We start from the raw sequence: 18,602 nt of genomic DNA on the forward strand, positions 1-18,602 counted from the left end.
TTTCTATCTCTAGTGTTGCCTCGCTTTGAGTTTTCTTTATTGTGTCTACTTCCCTTTTTAGGTCTAGTATGGTTTTGTTCATTTCCATCACCTGTTTGTATGTTTTTTCCTCTTTTTCTGTAAGGACTTCTACCTGTTTGATTGTGTTTTCCTGTTTTTCTTTAAGGACTTGTAACTCTTTAGCAGTGTTCTCCTGTATTTCTTTAAGTGATTTATTAAAGTCCTTCTTGATGTCCTCTACCATCATCATGAGATATGCTTTTAAATCTAGGTCTAGGTTCTCAGGTGTGTTGGGGTTCCCTGGACTGGGCGAAGTGGGTGTGCTGGGTTCTGGTGATGGTGAGTGGTCTTGGTTCCTGTTAGTAAGATTCCTCCGTTTACCTTTCGCCATCTGGTAATCTCTGGAGTTAGTAGTTATAGTTGACTCTGTTTAGAGATTGTTCTTCTGGTGATTCTGTTACCGTCTATCAGCAGACCTGGGAGACAGATTCTCTCCTCTGAGTTTCAGTGCTCAGAGCACTCTCTGCTGGCAAGCTCTCTTACAGGGAAGGTGCGCAGATATCTTGTATTTGGACCTCCTCCTGGCCGAAGAAGAAGGCCCAAAACAGGACCTTTCTCAGACACTGTGTTGCTTTGGCAGTTCCCAGGTGGTACAGACTCTCACCTAAGCAGACTAAATTCCTAAGTTCCTTGGAGTCCCGGGACCAAGATGGCGACCGCTGCTGCTGTGGCTTAGGCCGCCTCCCCTGCCGTGTTCCACGTTTTCTATACCATTGTATTCAGGGCAACCATGTTACACTGAGGTGGAAATAGCCCTAGTAAGGGAGGCTATTTTTAGTAGTTACATACAGATAACCCCTGACCATTCATTCACCTTTGTGTCAGTGATCTCCATGCGGGCCAGAATGAACCCACTCCCATCTCCCATGGATCCTGTGAGATCAAGGGTATATCATGATGAAATATTTCCCTCATTATTCACAGTGACCTGCGGCTCTTACAAAGCACCTTATGGAGTCCCTTGTCACATCATACGGTACCATTTGCCTATTGCTACTGGCTTTACATCATTTCTGAGAGTAGGAAGTTATGCACCTCCACTTCCTAATTTCTTTGGCTAATTTACTGAAACATAAATTAAGATAAACAACCAAACAAACAAATGTGTTTACTTAATACACGAAACTGTTCTCCCTGCTTGGTCACTGCTTTCTTGGACATTAACATTATCTTGTGGGCTGTTCACACAAAGACATCCATTACTCTTTAAGCAAATGTTATTTACAAGAGACCATGGACACATCATTCTATGTAGTCTTCCAAACCTTCCCTAGATTATTGATTTGGTTAAAAATACAATGTTATGAGCTGGAGAGATGGCTCAGTGGTTAAGAGCCCTGGCTACTCTTCCAGAGGACCCAGGTTCAATTCCTAGTCCCCATGTAGCTCAAAACCATCTGTAATTCCAGTTCCAGGGGATCTTAAGCCCTCTTCTGGCTTCTGTGGGCACCAGGAATGCACAGAACGCAGAGACATACATGCAGACAAATACCTATACACATTTAAAAAATAGAATTAAAAAAGGCAAAAAACTCTACTATGTTAATTTAGGAAATTTTATTGCAGGCAGACATAACCATTTTCTACAGAGTTCTCCCATATAACCTCACAGTGCTGTTCTTACTTCAGGCACCTAAATTCATCTAAACTACAAAGATATTATTTATTTTTTCGTGATTTTAAAATCTCATAATCTATAGTAAAGTGGCCCAAATGGTCATTTTGGGGTTGAAGATGATGAGAGACTAATTTTTAACAATTATTTTCCATTTGACCTTTAAAGAGCTACATTGCAGAAAATCCCACCAAAGCACAGGTGCCAGGTTCTCCATGGGGCAAAGATGGTGCCTTCCAGTGTCCTTTTCCCTCTATATACTCTTGACACCGACCCCACCCTCAGCCCATGTGAAACTGGGGACAAAGTGCTTATAGATGGTAGGGAGGTGTAGGAAGGAGGAGGAGGTGGGATCTTGGATGAAGGATTAATGAACCTTCTCGACCTCTCCTCCCTCTACAAGGGACGTTGATGGACCCAATCCGGAGCATCACTGCCAGTGGTCCCAGCTGCTTAGACGGAGGTAATAAAGGCTCTGATGCGCAGGAGACCGTGTTCCACCACGTGCCACATCCTCACACAACAAGACTCTTCATTTTCCGTGAGGAATTGAGAAAACACAGGACATGAGAATTTTTGCTGTACGATATGGCAAACGCTCATTTGCTCAGCCTGTCCCACCTCTCCAGGCAGGACGGGCTTCAGACATTAGTGGGGAGTCCTGCCAAGAGCTGAAAGGAGGCAGCTTTGCCTGACTGCCAACTCAAGGGACTTGGCGTGCTCAGACGGCCTTTGTGGTTGTGGATTAGGGTTGACTGATTCCTGCTGCAAGCACTGTGAGTAAGTCTAACAATGACACTGCATGCCGTTGCCCTGGTCTCTCTGCTCCCTGGGTCATGTTTCCAGCCACAGATGATTAGCAATAAACACTGATCAGTAATCTGGTCAGAAAGACAATGCCAAAGCCAAGGTCTGCCAGCAGAGCACTAACGGGACACGGGGTTCTGATTTTAATTAGACTTGGACTTTTGTTTTGAAGTTGGGGCAGGGGGGCGGGGCAGGGGATTACAACTCAAGCAACAACAGAGAGTCTGTCCTCTGGCAGGACAAGCATCATCAATCTTCCTCAATTTCCATAGTTATAAAACCTTGGAAACTATATGCCACATTATTCTCTTGTGTGTTTGATAGAGGTTGGATCTCCCAGAAGGCTCCATTCGCGGTCTTCCTCATGCTTGGTGGCTTTCTGTGTAGCTTTGTTGATTGGAGAACACACAACATGGCCAGGCTAAAAATACACGTGCATTTAATGGAGAGCTCTCTCAGACACATCCCCATCTGCTCCCAATGTCCTGAAGTTTATGTAGGGCCAATTGAAACTGCTTCTTATGAGAGGACCAGGATGATGAGAAGGTTGTAGTTATTTCAATATTTAAAAGTTATATATATAGTATGTAAAGCTATATATATTCATGATATGCAGATTCAACCTGCTCAGTCTATATAGATGTATTATATGTATATGACTTCAGGGCTAACCATAACCAGTCTGTGGCTCTTACCTAAGGAAGACTAATCCTCTCACTATTCCTTAGCTGCCTACGTTCTTTACCTCTGGTTAGAGCCCCTTGAGATATTTTTCTTTCCTCCATATTAGCATGCCCTTTGGTGTCTTCCTTGTTTAGGCCTTGTTTAAGCAGCCATGTTGTTGAGGCATCATAGGATTGTAATCTTGGAAATGTCAAGGAGACTATTTGACTTTTAACCCTCTAGTAGGACTGTTAATTTTGTTTACTTTATTAGATCTTAATCTTTATCCATGAACCCCAGAATATATGAACTTAATCCATATTTTGAGCATATTTTTAATGACATATGTGGTGAACTATAGAACTCCAATTTTTACAGAGTTTTTTTTTTCTTACAGGACAATTATCACCACCATCATCACTATCATCCCATCATGATCATCATCATCACCAACATCATCATTATCATCTCATCATCATCTTCTTCTCATCATCACCATCACCACCACCACTACCATCACCACCATCACCACCATCATCACCATCATTACTAGCATCTTTAACCTTTTACTGTTTACTTATTTAGTCTAGGCATTGGGCTAAATAATATATATATGCTATTTAATCCCCAGAAACACTTGTAAGGGAGACAGAACTGTGGCTGATTTTTTTTTTCACTTAACATGAATCCAGGGCTCATTGGTTACCTTCTTTTTTTGGTGGCTGAGCAATATCCCATCAAAGTGATATACCACACTTCAACGATTTCCACAGTTTTTGAAAGTATGTATTTCTTAGTTCTACTTTATAAGAATCTCTGTAACTAGAAGCATGTCTTCCAGCTATGATCCAAATTAGGGGAAACTGAATTCATATTAATACACTTAGCGCATTTTTGGATCTCCCCAATTATTTTGCTTGAATATCTTCCCCAAAGAAGTTATTTTTCTTTAGTGATTTTTCCATTTGTAGCCAGAACTCTGAGAAAGATCCCTTGGCTTAGAGCTAAAATCCTTTCTGCTAAGAAAAATAAGAGATCTTGGTCTCAAGTTCTTCTGAAAAGTCACATGTGTAAGTGATCATCTTTCATCAGAAATTCTACAAAGGTTCTGAGGGTGATTGCAAGTCCTTCAGCCCTTGGGTGTTGTGGTGTGTATGGGTGTGTATGCACTGACTTATGCCTACCCTTGTGGAAGCCAAAGCTTAACTTCAAGTATATGCTTCTAGCAACCTTCATCTTACTGTTTAATTTAATCTTTTTATTTTTAATTTTGTATGTGTGTGTGTGTGTGTGTGTGTGTGGGTGGGTGTGTGTGTGTATGTGTATACAGCCACCCACAGAGAGCAGGGATGTAGGAAACTCCCCCAGGAGCTGGCATCTGTAAGCTACTTAATAAGGATGCTGAGAATAGAACTCAGTATGCACAGAACCATTTCTCCAGCTCCATTTCTATCATGCTTTTGAGGTAGTGTCCTTCACTGAGCCTGGAGTTCACTAATTCAGTTAGACTACCTAGCCAGTGCACCCTAAGACTTGTCTGTCTCTCATCCCCTAACACTAGGGTAGCAAGTGGTTGTTGGAGATCTACAATGTTCAAATTCTTATGCGTGTAGGGCAATCACTTTGCCCACTGAAACGTCTCCCTAAACCTGTGGTCTTTATTCTCAAAAGTGTTTGCATAATAGATGGCTTAGAAGTTTCTGCCTCTTGCCACACCCACGCTGAACTCCAGACCTCCTTACCCATCATATTGTAAACTAATTCTAATGTTTTTCTGAATCTCCCCTTAGAGTATGTGTGCAGAATAGCACACATGATTTCCAGATGAGGAGCTAGCTGTAAGAGTTCAAGTCCTGGTGTAGCAAACAAAACAATACACACAAAGGAACACAGGTCAGCCACCACAGCAGTGAAAACAACCCAAAGCTTTAATAACTTTCAGAAGACTTCAGAAAAAAAACCAACTCTTGGGTCTGCAAACTGTCTTCATCCACTGATGACCCCAATCTACCCAACTCTCTTGCCCATCATCAACTCTGAGCTAAGTTCTTTCTCTGGGCTTGGTTATGGGGCAAAGATGGATGTCACCCTGTAGCTCCCTCCATTCTTTCCCCTCCTCTTCTATATTGATCGATTGCACTTTTTCTTTAAGTCAAACTAGTTTTCCAATGTTTTATAAATTCTATTTGTTTTCCCCACATGGTGACACACCACAGATGCCCCTGTTGGAAAATGTGGAATTTTCTAAACAGCAGGGTGAAAAAGCTTGAGGACATAAAAAGAATTCTCTCCCATGAATGAGGAATAAGGAGGGTTGTGAGCACCTGCTATCTTGCTCCTGCCAGACCATATTGAGAAGTCAGATGGGGGTTTAAATACAAGAGGACATGCCAATTTTCTCCAGGTCCCTGAAGTCACATGTTTCTCAAAGTATTCAGACAGACCATTGTGTCCAGAGCCTCTCCTAATCTGTCAAGGACTTTTCCTTTCCCATGCTTCATGTCCTTAACTTAACTTCAAGTATTTGCTTCTAGCAACCTTCATCTTACTGTTTAATTTAACCATTTTATTTTTAGTGTGTGTGTGTGTGTGTGTGTGTGTGTGTGTGTGTGTGTGTGTAATGGTAAAAGGTCCTAACTCTGGAGAGGTATACCCCTAAGACAAATATAAGGAAAGAACCACTAACCATGGATATTAAAGAAAACGATTAATCTCTGGTAGGTGTGTCACAGAAGCATCTAAATACAGCCTGCAAAACATACCTGATCTGGCAAGAAGTAGCTACATTGGGGGACTAGAGAGATGGTTCAGCCTATTAAGAACACTTGCTTCTCTTCTAGAGGGCACAATTTCATTTACCAGAGCCTGTATCAGATAGCTCAAAACTGCATTTAGCTGTAGCTCCGGAGTGTACTATCTCTTCTGGCATCAATAGGCACCACCACCCCATATACACACTTACAAAGATGCACATTCACACACACACACACACACACACACACACACACACACACACACGCACGCGCACACACATACACAGACATATACAAATATGAGTAAAGTTAAATTTTAAAACCCTCAATTTGCTGACCTAAAGCTTTCTGGCTTCTCAATGTACTTCCAGTTCCTTCTAGGTCATCTTGGAACACCTTTATTATGTAATTCAAATTTTGATAGTCAAATGTTAGCACGCAAATATGCAAGCCTTTAATAAAACATACTAGATCCAAGCAAAACTATATTCACTTTTGATTAATAAGTACAGTGGTTATTTTGAAGGAAATCATGAGCTGGAAATATCAAATGACTGCTTGAAATCAGAGTCACGCAGACCCTTATTATAAGTCACACATGAAAAGGTATGCTTGAGTATACCCAATGGTCACTGAGGCCTTGTGGTGAGGGTGGACTGCAAAAGAAAGATTTGAGGAGCAAAAAAGAGGTTCAAAAAGCATGTTAAACGATAAATACACTTTTCCTTAAATTTTCTTTTATTTATCATCATCATTATTGTTGTATGTGTGAGTATGTGTGTGGGGACAGTGCATATGTTGAGGTTCACATGTGGACTTCAGAGGAGAGCTATGTGGAGCTGTTTTTTTCTCCTTGCACCATGTGTGATCTGGGAATCAAACCGAGGTCATCAGGTTTGTAGAGCATGTGTCTTTACTTTCCAAACTATATCTTATTAGCCTTCAAAAACACTTTTGAAAAATTCCCACGTACTTGCATTTTATCTCATTAATCTTAGTAATACTTGGTAAGTTAAGTCACTATGTTTGTTTTTTACATGATTAAACCATCTACTATGAAATTTAGCACATCAGCTAACTTCCCTGTGATCTTTTTTTTTCCCACCTGTAAAATGGATATCTTAACATCACCTACTTCAAAGATTCTTGTTCAGCGTTAATTACTCAACTCATGGTTATCTCTGAGGACAGCAACCAGGATACAGTGAGACTTCAATTATCAAACACCAGGCTGTATGTGGGAAAGAAACAGACATGGGAAAAAAGAAAATAAAGAATTGTGAATGAGATACACACACACACACACACACACACACACACACACACACACACACACAGAGAGAGAGAGAGAGAGAGAGAGAGAGAGAGAGAGACAGAGAGACAGAGAGACAGAGAGACAGAGAGACAGAGAGACAGAGAGACAGAGAGACAGAGACAGAGACAGAGACACAGAGAAACAGAGGGGGACACAGAGAATATGAATTCCAGAAAGTCATATCAGTGCATGATTGGTAATGAGACTTAATGGGTAACACAAAGACCAAATGCAAAAGACTTAAGAGATTGGGTGGAGCAATGTGAAGGTAAATGAATATTTTTAAGAACTCTTAGATTATCAAATTAGAATGAGGCTACAGGACTTTGTGTAAGACAGGTACCAATGTCTTCTAGACAAATACTGGGAACATAATTGCTGTTGAACCAAGTGGATTTCAGAAGGAGGCAGATATGGACGAGTACTGGGGAGACTAGAGGGTAGCTTAATATTAAGAGGGTATGAGAAAGATCTTGTTCAATGCTTTCAGAAAGTGGGCACTATTCTGTAATTATTATAATGTGTTACCCAGAGAAGACTTGAAGGTAAACCTATAAGTGAAGGAGTAGTCATACCTTGCACCAGCCATAGGTTGGTGTGTTTAGCACTTCTGGAGTTTGTCTGATAATCTGTTTTTATGTTTAGATAACACTTTAGAGAGGACTTAGCTTTGGTTGCACTTCATCATGGTCACAGAGTGGACTTATGTGATAATGTTAGGTGGGGAAGACACATGGTTTAACTCTGCATTCCAGGGCAGCTGTTAACAGGCCCCTATAAAGGCACCAGGCTTTGGTCTCTCTTAGTTGAGCAGGGTAACTTGTGGGTTCATGTTTGAATTTGGCGAGCCTTTCACAGACTTTCATGTGGCATAGGCCACCAGGGGTGGGCATTGAAGGATATCCCATCTCCTGTTCCAATACATCTCTGCTTCTGTTCTGCCCGGATGTGAGAAGCTGCCACCCAAGCTCCTCCTTCTGTGAATGAGTATCTCTGTCATTTTCCAACCCAAATGAGCTATAGCCACTGGAACTAGGAGGCAAAATAGCCCTGCCCCTTAAGGTGCTTTTCTTGAGCATGTTTTAACAGCAATAAGAGAACCACTTTGCCAGATATACCAGTTTATAAACGTAAGAGCCATTGATGTCCAAAGCACACAGAGTACTCAGATAGATTCTTAAATGTCTCTCATGAAAAAGAGAGAAATTTTTAAACAATTCCAAATAAACAAATTTTAAAACAGTTATATGAATCAAACATTTATGGATAATAAATCATGAAGAAATTTATTTATTTATTTATTTATTTATTTATTTACTCATTTATCTTTACATCCTGATCACATTCCCTCTCCCTCCTCTCATACTAGACCCATTATTACAAGTCTCTCCTCTCATAGCCCCTCCCCTTCTCTAAGGGGTACCACTACACCCTGGGGCATCTAGGGCCAGCAGGAATAGGCATATCCTCTTCCACTGAGGCCCTATCAGGCAGTCCATGTAGGAGGAAGGGGACCTAGTGCCAGAGAACAGAGATGGAGACAGCCTCAGTTCCACTTTTTAGGGGACCCACATGAAGACCAGGATGAACATTTGCTACAAGTGTGTAGGGGGCCTTCCAGCTTCTGTATGTTCCCTGATTGGTGACCCAGGCTCTCTGAGCCCTCATAGTCCCAACTTAGTTGACTATGCATCTCCTTATGGTGTCCTTGACCCCTCCAACTTGCTCACTTCTATTCCTGACTCTTCCAGAAGACTCCCTGGGCTCTGCCTGATGTTTGGCTGTGGGTGTCTGAATCTACCTCCATCTGCAGCTGGATGAAGCTTCTCTCAGGAGTCTGTTGTGCTAGGCTCCTGTCTTCAAGCATAGCAGTTATCATTAATAGTGTCCAGGGTTCACTCTCATGTGGGATGGGTCTCGAGTCGGGGTAGTCATTGGTTGGCTGTTCCCTCAGTCTCTCTGCTCCATCTTCATCCTTGCACATCTTGTAGGCAACACAAATTTTGGGTTGAAGGTTTTGTGGGTGGATTGATGTCCCACTCTCTCCTCTGGAAGTCCTGCCTAGCTATAGGAAGTGGCCACCTCAATCTCTATACCCTACTCTGGTAGGAATCTGAGCAAGAGTCAACCCTATAAGCGCCCATATCCTCTCCCATGCCAGGCCTCTAGCTGGTCTCCAGAGATGTCCCCAGATGATTTCCATTATCACTCCCGGCCCTCTCCAGTTTCCCTTCTCTCCACACCTGCACCCTCCCTTGGGACCTCCTTATTACCCAGTTTCTTTGGGTCTGTAGATTGTAGCATGATTGATTGCCCTGCACTTCATGGCTAATGCCTACTTATAAATGAGGGCATACCATATGTGTCTTTCTGGCTCCGTATTACTTCACCCAGAATGATATTCTCAAGTTCTATTCATTTGCCTACAGAATTTATGTCTTTGCTTTTAACAGATGAACAGCATTCCATTATGTAGATGTACCACATTTTTTCTTCATGCATTCTTCAGTTGAGGGACATCTAGGTTGTTTCCAGTTTCTATATATTATGAATAAAGCTGCTGTGAACGTAGTTGAGCAAGTGTCCTTGTGGTATAGTGGGGCATCTTTTGGATATATGCCCAGGAGTGGTATAGCTGGGTCTTAAAGTAGAACTATATCCAGTTTTCTGAGAAACTACCAAATTGAAAAGTGATTGTGCAAATGTGCACTTCCACCAGCAATGGAGGCATGTTCCCTTTGCTCCACATTCTCATCAGCATGAGCTTTCATTTGAGTGTTGGATTTTAGCCATTCTGACAGGTATAGGATGGAATCTCAGGGTCATTTTGATTTGCATTTCCCTAATGTCTAAGGATGGTGACCATTTCTTTAAGTCTTCTTGGCTATCTTAAGATTCCTTCGTTGAAGATTCTGTTTAGTTCTGCACTCCAGTTTTAATGGGCTATTTGGATTATTGATGTCTAATTTCTTCAGTATTTAATACATTTTGAATATTAGCCCTCTGACAGATGTGGGGTTGGTGAAGATTCTTTCCCAATCTGTAAGCTGCCATTTTGTCCTGTTGATGGTGTCCTTTGCCTTACAGAAGCTTTTCAATTTATGAGGTCCCACTTATCAATTGTTGATCTTAGAGCCTGAGCCACTGCTGCTCTTCAGAAAGTTGTCTCCTGTACCAATTATTTCAAGGCTATTCCCCACTTTCTCTTCTATTAGATTTAGTGTGTCCAGTTTTATGTTGAAGACTTTGATTCACTTGGATTGGTACATAGTTTGGCTAAGGATTTGTCTCTCTTGCTGATTTTCTCAAAGAGTCAGCTTTTGGTTTCAGTAATTCTTTGTATTGTTTTCTTTGTTTCTAATTGATTGATTTGAGCCCTGATTTTGATTGCTTCCTTTTACCTACCTCTCTTGGGTGTGTTTGCTGCTGCTGCTGCTGCTCCTCCTTCTCCTCCTCCTTCTTTTCTAGTGCTTTCAGATATACTTTCAAATTGCTAATATGAGAGCTCTCTAATTTCTTTATGGAGGCACTTAGTTCTATGAACTTTCCTATTAGCATGGCTTTCATTGTGTCTGATAGGTTTGTGTAGGTTGCACATTTATTTTCATTGAATTCTATAAAGTCTTTAATTTCTTTATTTCTTTTCTAACCCAGAGATCATGGAGTAACTATTGTTCAGTTTCCATGAGTTTGTAGGCTTCCTGGTATTTTTGTTTTGTTGAAGTCCAGCTTTAATCCATGGTATTCTGAAAACATGCAAGGTACTATTTCAGTTTTCTTGTATCTGTTGAGGCTTGCTTTGTGACTGACTATATGGTCAATTTTGAAGAAGGTTCAATGAGGTGCTGAAAAGAAGGTATATTCTTTTGTATTTGACTAAAATGGTCTATAGAATTCTGTTAGATTCATTTGATTCATAGTGTCTATTAGTTTCATTATTTCTATGTTTAGTTTTTGTCTGGATGATCTGTTGATTGGTGAGAGTAGGGTGTTGAATCTCCCAAATGTGTGGAGTTGGATGTGCAATTTAAGCTTTAGTATTTTTCTTTTTCTTCTTCTTCTTCTTCTTTTTTTTTTTTTTTTTTTACAAATGTGGATGCCCTTGTGTTTCAGGCACAGATGTTCAGAATTGAGATTTCATCTTGGTAGATTTTTCCTTTGATGAGTACAAAATGTCTTTCTCTGTCTCTTTTGATTAATTTTGGTTGAAAGTTTACTTTGTTAGGTATTAGATTGGGTATTCCAGCTTGCTTCTTGGGACCATTTGCTTGGGAAAGTTTTTTTTCCAGCTCTTTACTCTGAAGTAATGTCTATCTTTATTGCTGAGGTATGTCTATTGTATGCAGCAGAATGATGGATCCTATTTTCACATCTATTCTATGGCTCTATGTTTTTTTATTGGGGAATTTGAGTCCGTTGATGTTGAGAGATACCAATAACAAGTGATTGTTAATTCCTGTTACTTTGATGTTGGTGGTGTTAGGTGTGTGTGTGTGTGTGTGTGTGCTTCTTTTGTTTTGTTTTGCTGGTATGGAATTACTTATTTTTTGTTTTGTTTTGTTTGTTTTGTTTGTTTTTTTGGATGTAGTTATCCTTCTTTGGTTGGAGTTTTCCTTCTAGTATTATCCGTAGGGCTGGATTTGTGGATAGACATTGTTTAAATTTGGTGTTAGCTTGAAATACTTTGTTTTCTCCATCTATTGTGACTGAGAATTTTTCTGGGTATAGTAGTCTAGGTTGACATCTCTGGTTTTAGAGGCTGCAAAATATCCATTCAGGCTCTTTCATCTTTTAGAGTCCCTGTTGAGAAGTTGGGTGTAATTCTGATAGATCTGCCTTTGTATGTTACCTGGCCTTGTTTCTTTGCAGCTTTTCATATTCTTTGTTATGTTGATTTTGTGTTTTGATTGTTATGTAATGGGAGGATTTTCTTTTTTGGTCTAGTCTAATTGGTGTTCTGCAAGTTTATAGGCATCTCCTTCTTTAGGTTGAAAAAGTTTTCTTCTATGATTTTGTTGAAAATGTTTTCTGGTCCTTGGAGCTGGGGCTCTTCATCTTCTTCTATTCCTATTATTCTTAGGTTAGGTCTTTTCATGGTATCCCAGATTTCCTGGATGTTTTGTGTCATGAAATTTTTAGGTTTAACATTTTCTTTGACTGATGTATCAATTTCTTCTATCCTATCTTCTACACCTTAGATCCTCCCTTCCATTTCCTGTATTCTGTTGGTGATACTTGCATCTGATGTTCCTGTACTCTTTTATTTTCCTGTATTTCTTTAAGGGATTTACTTTTCCTCTTTAAAGACCTCCATCATCTATATAAGATTGGTTTTAAGGTCATTTTCTTGCACTTTGATCGTATTAAGATATAGGGCATGCTATAGTAGGATAGCTATGTCTTAAATTTGTAATATTGCCCTGCCTTTAATTGATTGTGTTCTTACACTAGTCTCTAGTCATCTGCTTGTCCCTGCATGCTCCTGTTGTAGCAGGTATTGGGAGGGGGCCTAACCTGGTGTGCCAGGCCTTTGGTGAGTAGACTTGGGCTGGACAATGGAATTCAGGGGGATGGTACAAGTCTCCCAGCAGTTGGGTATGATACTTTTTGTGCATGGGAAAATGGGTGCACGGAGGAAATCTAACCTGTATGCTACCAGATCAACAGGTTTGATGAAGGTGAGCAGTGATAAGTCCAGGGAGATTGCAGACTGCTTAGGGCAGCTGCCTGTGCCCTAGATGGCTTGGCAGGAAGGGGGAAAATTGAGAAAATTTATTTGAAAATACAACTTAGGAAGCATATATATATATATATATATATATATATATATATATATGTAATTTTTATCATTGTTAAAGACAAAAGCAAATATTCATACTATTGAGATGGATATGCTGATGCATTTTTACATAAAATTAAACTTTACTGAATATTTAATACTACAGGATATAGAATATCTTCACCATTTTTTAGATTGGTCAATGTTTTGATTATATACTCATCAATGTTAAGAATACCCCTTTGCATAAATACATAATAGAAAATGACAGAAGTAGGCTTAGGAATGTTTAAGAAATTGTTGGGAATTTAGTCCTGATTGCAAGCCAAAATGCATTAAACAATTTGTGATGAAACTTAAGTCTGGTACTCAAAGAGCAATTTTAAATTTTCTTTTAGATTTATTCCTTTTATTTTATATACATATGAGTGCTACATTTGTATATTCATATGTGTACCCCGTGCATGACAGCTTTCGCCCACCCCAAGGCTAGGAATGGGAGAGGGATTACCTGGAACTGGAGTTATGGGTGGTTGTAAGCCACTGTGTGGGTACTAGAAACTGAACCTGTTCTTCTACAAGAGCAACAAATGCTCTTAACTCCTGAGCCAACACTCTGGTCCTAAAAAAATACCCTCACACACTAAAATTCAAAGGTGTCCTAATTTGATATTTGTGCACTGAAGAATGGCACCTGGAAAGTATTTTAAAAGTCTTTGTTTTTGTTTTTTTGAATTAAACCATCAGCTTTATAGATGAGCAAAAACTTTGCAGTAGAAACACTGCAGTTCCCATAGTCTGGTAGCCTGTAATCTGAGCTAAGGTTTCAGGCAAGGTTGATTGGTGTGGCATAGCACAGGGCATGCACAGTGCAAAGGACACATGTCACATGTTCAGAATGAATGTTGCAGTGAGGTTCCAGGATGCAACACAGACAAGCATTTCCAGAAATACTTTGGATGCATTGTACATTTAATTGTGAATTGATTTTGGTGGTTGTGCAGTTCAAAACATTTTACTATGGTCAACACTTTTCTGGAACCCCACATTCAGTTGTGAAAGTCATCACAACCTCAGTTTAAAAAGTTGGGAGCCGACCTCTGCAGCCGAGGTGGATACACTGCCCAGACATCATATCATGGAACCTGGAAACCACTGTGCAAACACGAACCATTACTATCCTTGCTTAATAAACGGAGACCAGACTGAGGACAGATCTGTAAAGGATTAGCTGTCAATCAGAGCTAGAAAGGACAGCAGAGGTCTAACGTTGGATCTGAATGACTCTCTCCAGGACACCATGTGGAATCCAGAAGTGAGAGTCCTACAGAGGAGAAGACATAAGCCCTACGTGTTGCTACAGTCACTTGGTGAGATTCTAAGAGGCTATGAGTTTTCTCTCTAGAGATCCTGATTTAAGAAATCTACCCTGATATAGCTGTCTCTTATGAGGCTATGCCGGGGCCTAGCAAACACAGAAGTGGATGCTCACAGTCAGGTATTGGATGGATCACAGGGCCCCCAATGGAGGATCTAGAGAAAGTACCCAAGGAGCTAAAGGGGTCTGCAACCCTATAGGTGGAACAACAATATGAACTAACCAGTACCCCCAGAGCTCGTGTCTCTAGCTGCATATGTATCAGAAGATGGCCTAGTCGGCCATCATTGGAAAGAGAAGCCCCTTGGTCTTGCAAACTTTATATGCCTCAATACAGGGGAATGTCAGGGCCAAGAAGTGGGAGTAGGTGGGTAGGGGAGTGTGTGGGGGGAAGGGTATGGGAGAATTTTGGGATAGCATTGAAAATGTAAATGAAGAAAATACCTAATAAATAAAAAACAAAAAAGAAATCTACCTGAGACTTTGAGCATCAGTTCATTTTCAACACATCCAGGGTCTTTTAAATGTGTGGCAGATTTGAACTTTAGCACAATAGAAGAAAGGATCTAAATTCTATCTTGAGTTAATGATGGCAATGAATGCTTTGCTTACCTCTCTCATGTGGAGCTGAGGGGCAGAAATCATGCTGTTTTGCAAATTTAAGAAATTCATTCATAAGAAAAAATAAAAACCAAATCTCCAAATGAACACTCTTTCTTCCAAGAAAGCCTGTTAGCAGCCCATGTCCCCAGACTCCCTGAGCATCACAGCAGCCAAGAATGGTTATGAGGGGGAACAAAGACTTTCTTAATTTTCCCATTAAATGGGGAAACAAATGAGCCACTTCTAAGAGGCAGAGTTTTGCAAAGGGAAAGAGGAAAGACCCATGTGTCTTTTTTCCTCTTCTGTTTCAAAACAGAAGTATTAGGCAGTTTCTCTAATCTTTCCTCCCAACTAAGTAGACACAAAATGCACTTGGGGATGGGAATTTCATCCTTTAGTGCCTGAGGAGTGGAACAATTGTACCAGTCAGCTGGAGAAAGCAAGCATAATTATAACAGAGTAAAGTGAAGGTGGCAATGGCTTCATTAAAATGGTTCGCATTGCTCTCCCAAAATAGGCATTGCTCAACTTGAACAGTATGCATGTTGACAGCCCCCACAGAAGCACAACATGAAAGCTCACACAAGTTGCAAAACAATAAAAGGTCTTAGGCATTAGTGAAGCTTGGAGAGTTGAACTAACCTGTAAATGGCAGGGGTGTCTCCCTCACTGGCCTTGGCAGGAAGTGAGTGTGGTATAGGGTGGGACTGTGATACAGGGGCCACACCTGGGGAACTGAAAATGACTACATCCCCATTCAATGGACCCTTTCCTCTCTTCAGAACAGCAAAAATATTTTTCAAGGAAATTATCTGCTTGTCCTGGTCCTAGAAATGTGGTAAACTCTCTGGTGAGACATGCCAAACCCAGAGCAGACTGCTCAGTCACTCGGTGTGTCGGGTGTACCGGTGATGGTGAGACATTTACAAGGGCTTTTAAATTTTTAAATATATGTGTGTAGTTATGTATGCATGTTTGTACATGCTAACATAGGATATCATATATCCCAGGCTGGCCTCAAGCTTTCTCTGCAGCAAGAATGCCCTCTAACTTCTGGCCCTCCAGCATCTACCTTTTGAGTGTTGGGATTGTAGGCACGTGCCAATATGTCTGGTTTATGCAGTTCTTGGGGATCAAATCTGGGACTCAGTGCATGTAAAATAAGCATGTCTTTTATCAACTGAGCTATACCTCTGGACCTAATTTTATATTTATTTTAATTCAGAAATATATATATATACATATACATATATATATATATATGTATATATATATATATATATATATATATATACTCAATTACACAGCTGATCTACAATGCTGCTAAAAACAAGCGTAGACTAAGTAAAGTTGGTAAATAAATACCCCAAGTAACCACAAAACATGACAGGAGAGGGAAGACAAGAGCTGACTGAACTACTAGGGGCTTCAAGTCTCTGCTGTAGCTCTCACTGGGGAGGTGATTTGGTACATTTGTCACCCTCTCTGAGCTTCAACTTCCTTATGTAGGAAGAAGGCATTAACTAGGTTGACACTGGTCTCCATGACATTACTCGGCAAACGTACTCTCCCTTGCCCAAATATCTGATACCAAAATGGATGTCTCTAAAGGACTGAGAAGAAACAAAGTTAAAACACACCTACACCAATCAGCTAGGTGGTTTGTGGTGATGTATCACTATGGACACAGAATTAATAGTGTCTTGTTAGCATGGAATGGCACAGAGAGCAGCACAACTTTCACATTCTCCCCCTCTCTTCTTTATCATCATGGGGTCTGTGGTCACAGAGAGACAAATTATTCTCAAGTAGATTATTCCCCCCAAATTACGACATTTTCAATGTGCCTTGTGTTTGAATCTCTGCTTATCATTCGGTAATAAAAATGTCATCGGGAACCAAAGTGACATTAGTAAGCCTCAGTTGTCCCAACTCTAAAATACAAATCGTCACACTTAACTCATGATATATTACCTCGGTAAACTATGAGCAGAGTCTGGTTACTTTGATTCATTGTGAAGGGTCCTCAGTTTGTTCTCTAAAAGAATGAACGAATATGGGGACATGATGAGCTACCTGGCACACAGGGCCCAAGATGTAGAATGATGCCACTGTTGATATTTATCAAGGATATCTGTATTGGTAACTGCTAATGCATTGGCTTTTGGTGCAGAGCAAAGCATGTGTGCTAAGCTTAAGTCATTTCTTTGTTTAGCGTCACCATAGTTGGTTTAAAGATTTGACCTCCTCAAAGCAATGAGCTATTGGATAGTTCTGAGAGGAGAGCACTGGAAAGAACGTGGGATGTGGAGCTACTGCAGCCCTAATATGAGCTCATGGCACAGAATGTCCAGGTAGCATCCAGGAACAGACTTCTGTGCAAAGTGAGATAAACCCCATCTTGGTCAGAACAACACATTTTGTATCAAGCAGCAGGTAATAGAGTTTCCACCTTGATTTGCTGATTAAGGAAGCCCTGTTCACAGCTTGTTTGTTTTGGTTCTGGTAACAAAGTGAGCCACCTCGACTGCAAGAAAAAGTCATGATAGTTTCTCCATTACCAAAACAACAAAACTTAATATCAAAGTCTACAGATAGCCAGCACAGAGTTTCTGTTTTGCTTGAGGGGAAATGTTTTTCCCTCAAGCCATAAACCAAAAGAAGCCCTCCTTTTCTTAAGTTGCATACTGTAAAGTATTTGGTCACAACCATGAGAAGAGTAACCAATAGACTGGTAAAATGGCACATACAGAATTTCGGGATCATGCACAGAGAGGATAGGAAACAATGCTACTACCATACAGTTTGTGATAGTCTGAAGGTGTTTTCTGTTTGGCACATTGCTTGAAAACTTGTAAGGGAAAAGGGGCGGTCATATTACCAAGCCCACTGTGGAGGCTGAGGGGTACAGGAAGTGCTAATGTGGATGGTTGCTAATGTTTGGTAACTTCCTGTGGACAGGCACACGACTCACTGTGTTCAGTCCTCTTAATTATATATATTCTTCATTTTCAGATGGGAAAACCAAGGCTCTCCAAAATTACCAAAATTAAAGAGCCTTTTTCTGAGCCTACATAGGTAGGAAGTGGTGAATTAGAATTCTTCCTACACCTGCACTTTGCCCACTAGATTGTATACACTACGGTCACTGCAATGAAAGAGACATGTTCCAAATGTTTCAAATAATTTCCACCTTAAAACATTCACCTGGACATAATTAGTATCAAGGGTCAAACTATAGGAAGAACACTAAACACCTAAGGACATTGGTTTCCATTTAATAGGAAGTTATTTGCGATTGCTGTACTGTGATTCATAATACATTATTTGTGGCACCATATGGTGTTATATGTAACTTTCTTTGGAGAGATGTAACCACCCCAGATAGACAGTCCAAAAGTACAGATACCACCAAAGTCCAACTAGGGGAGCCAATGAACCTTCTTGGGGGATTACTTACAGAACTATAGCTGAGGAGTTAACTAACAGGAACAGACATGACTCAAGGGCAGCTGCATCACCAAGGTCCACCCCAGCATGAGTGACAGTTCACAAAAGCTGGGAACCTAGAGCACACCGCACAGCATGTAGGCAGTTCAACAGGTAGAGGAGTGTGCTTTCCAGGGTGC

At 40.6% G+C, this 18,602-nt stretch overlaps 2 long non-coding RNA genes across 2 annotated transcripts in view; one reads left to right on the forward strand and one right to left on the reverse strand.

Annotated features, from left to right (window-relative positions):
• Nucleotides 1-3,947, forward strand: part of Gm51859 — a 16,652-nt gene extending 12,705 nt beyond the window's left edge. Inside the window, exons 2-3 of the long non-coding RNA XR_003949543.1 lie at nucleotides 2,079-2,455; nucleotides 3,543-3,947. This is a non-coding gene — a long non-coding RNA (predicted gene, 51859). The remainder of the gene's footprint in view (nucleotides 1-2,078; nucleotides 2,456-3,542) is intronic.
• On the reverse strand, nucleotides 1,598-15,660 carry Gm12159 (predicted gene 12159). The gene is made up of 3 exons (NR_045100.1): nucleotides 15,616-15,660; nucleotides 7,034-7,129; nucleotides 1,598-2,903 (listed from the first exon to the last, which is right to left on the reverse strand). It is a non-coding gene; the product is annotated as a predicted gene 12159 (long non-coding RNA).
• Nucleotides 15,661-18,602: the final 2,942 nt, after the last annotated feature.

The sequence above is a fragment of the Mus musculus genome, chromosome 11, assembly GCF_000001635.26.
Source record: "Mus musculus strain C57BL/6J chromosome 11, GRCm38.p6 C57BL/6J".
NCBI classification, from domain to species: Eukaryota; Metazoa; Chordata; class Mammalia; order Rodentia; family Muridae; genus Mus; species Mus musculus.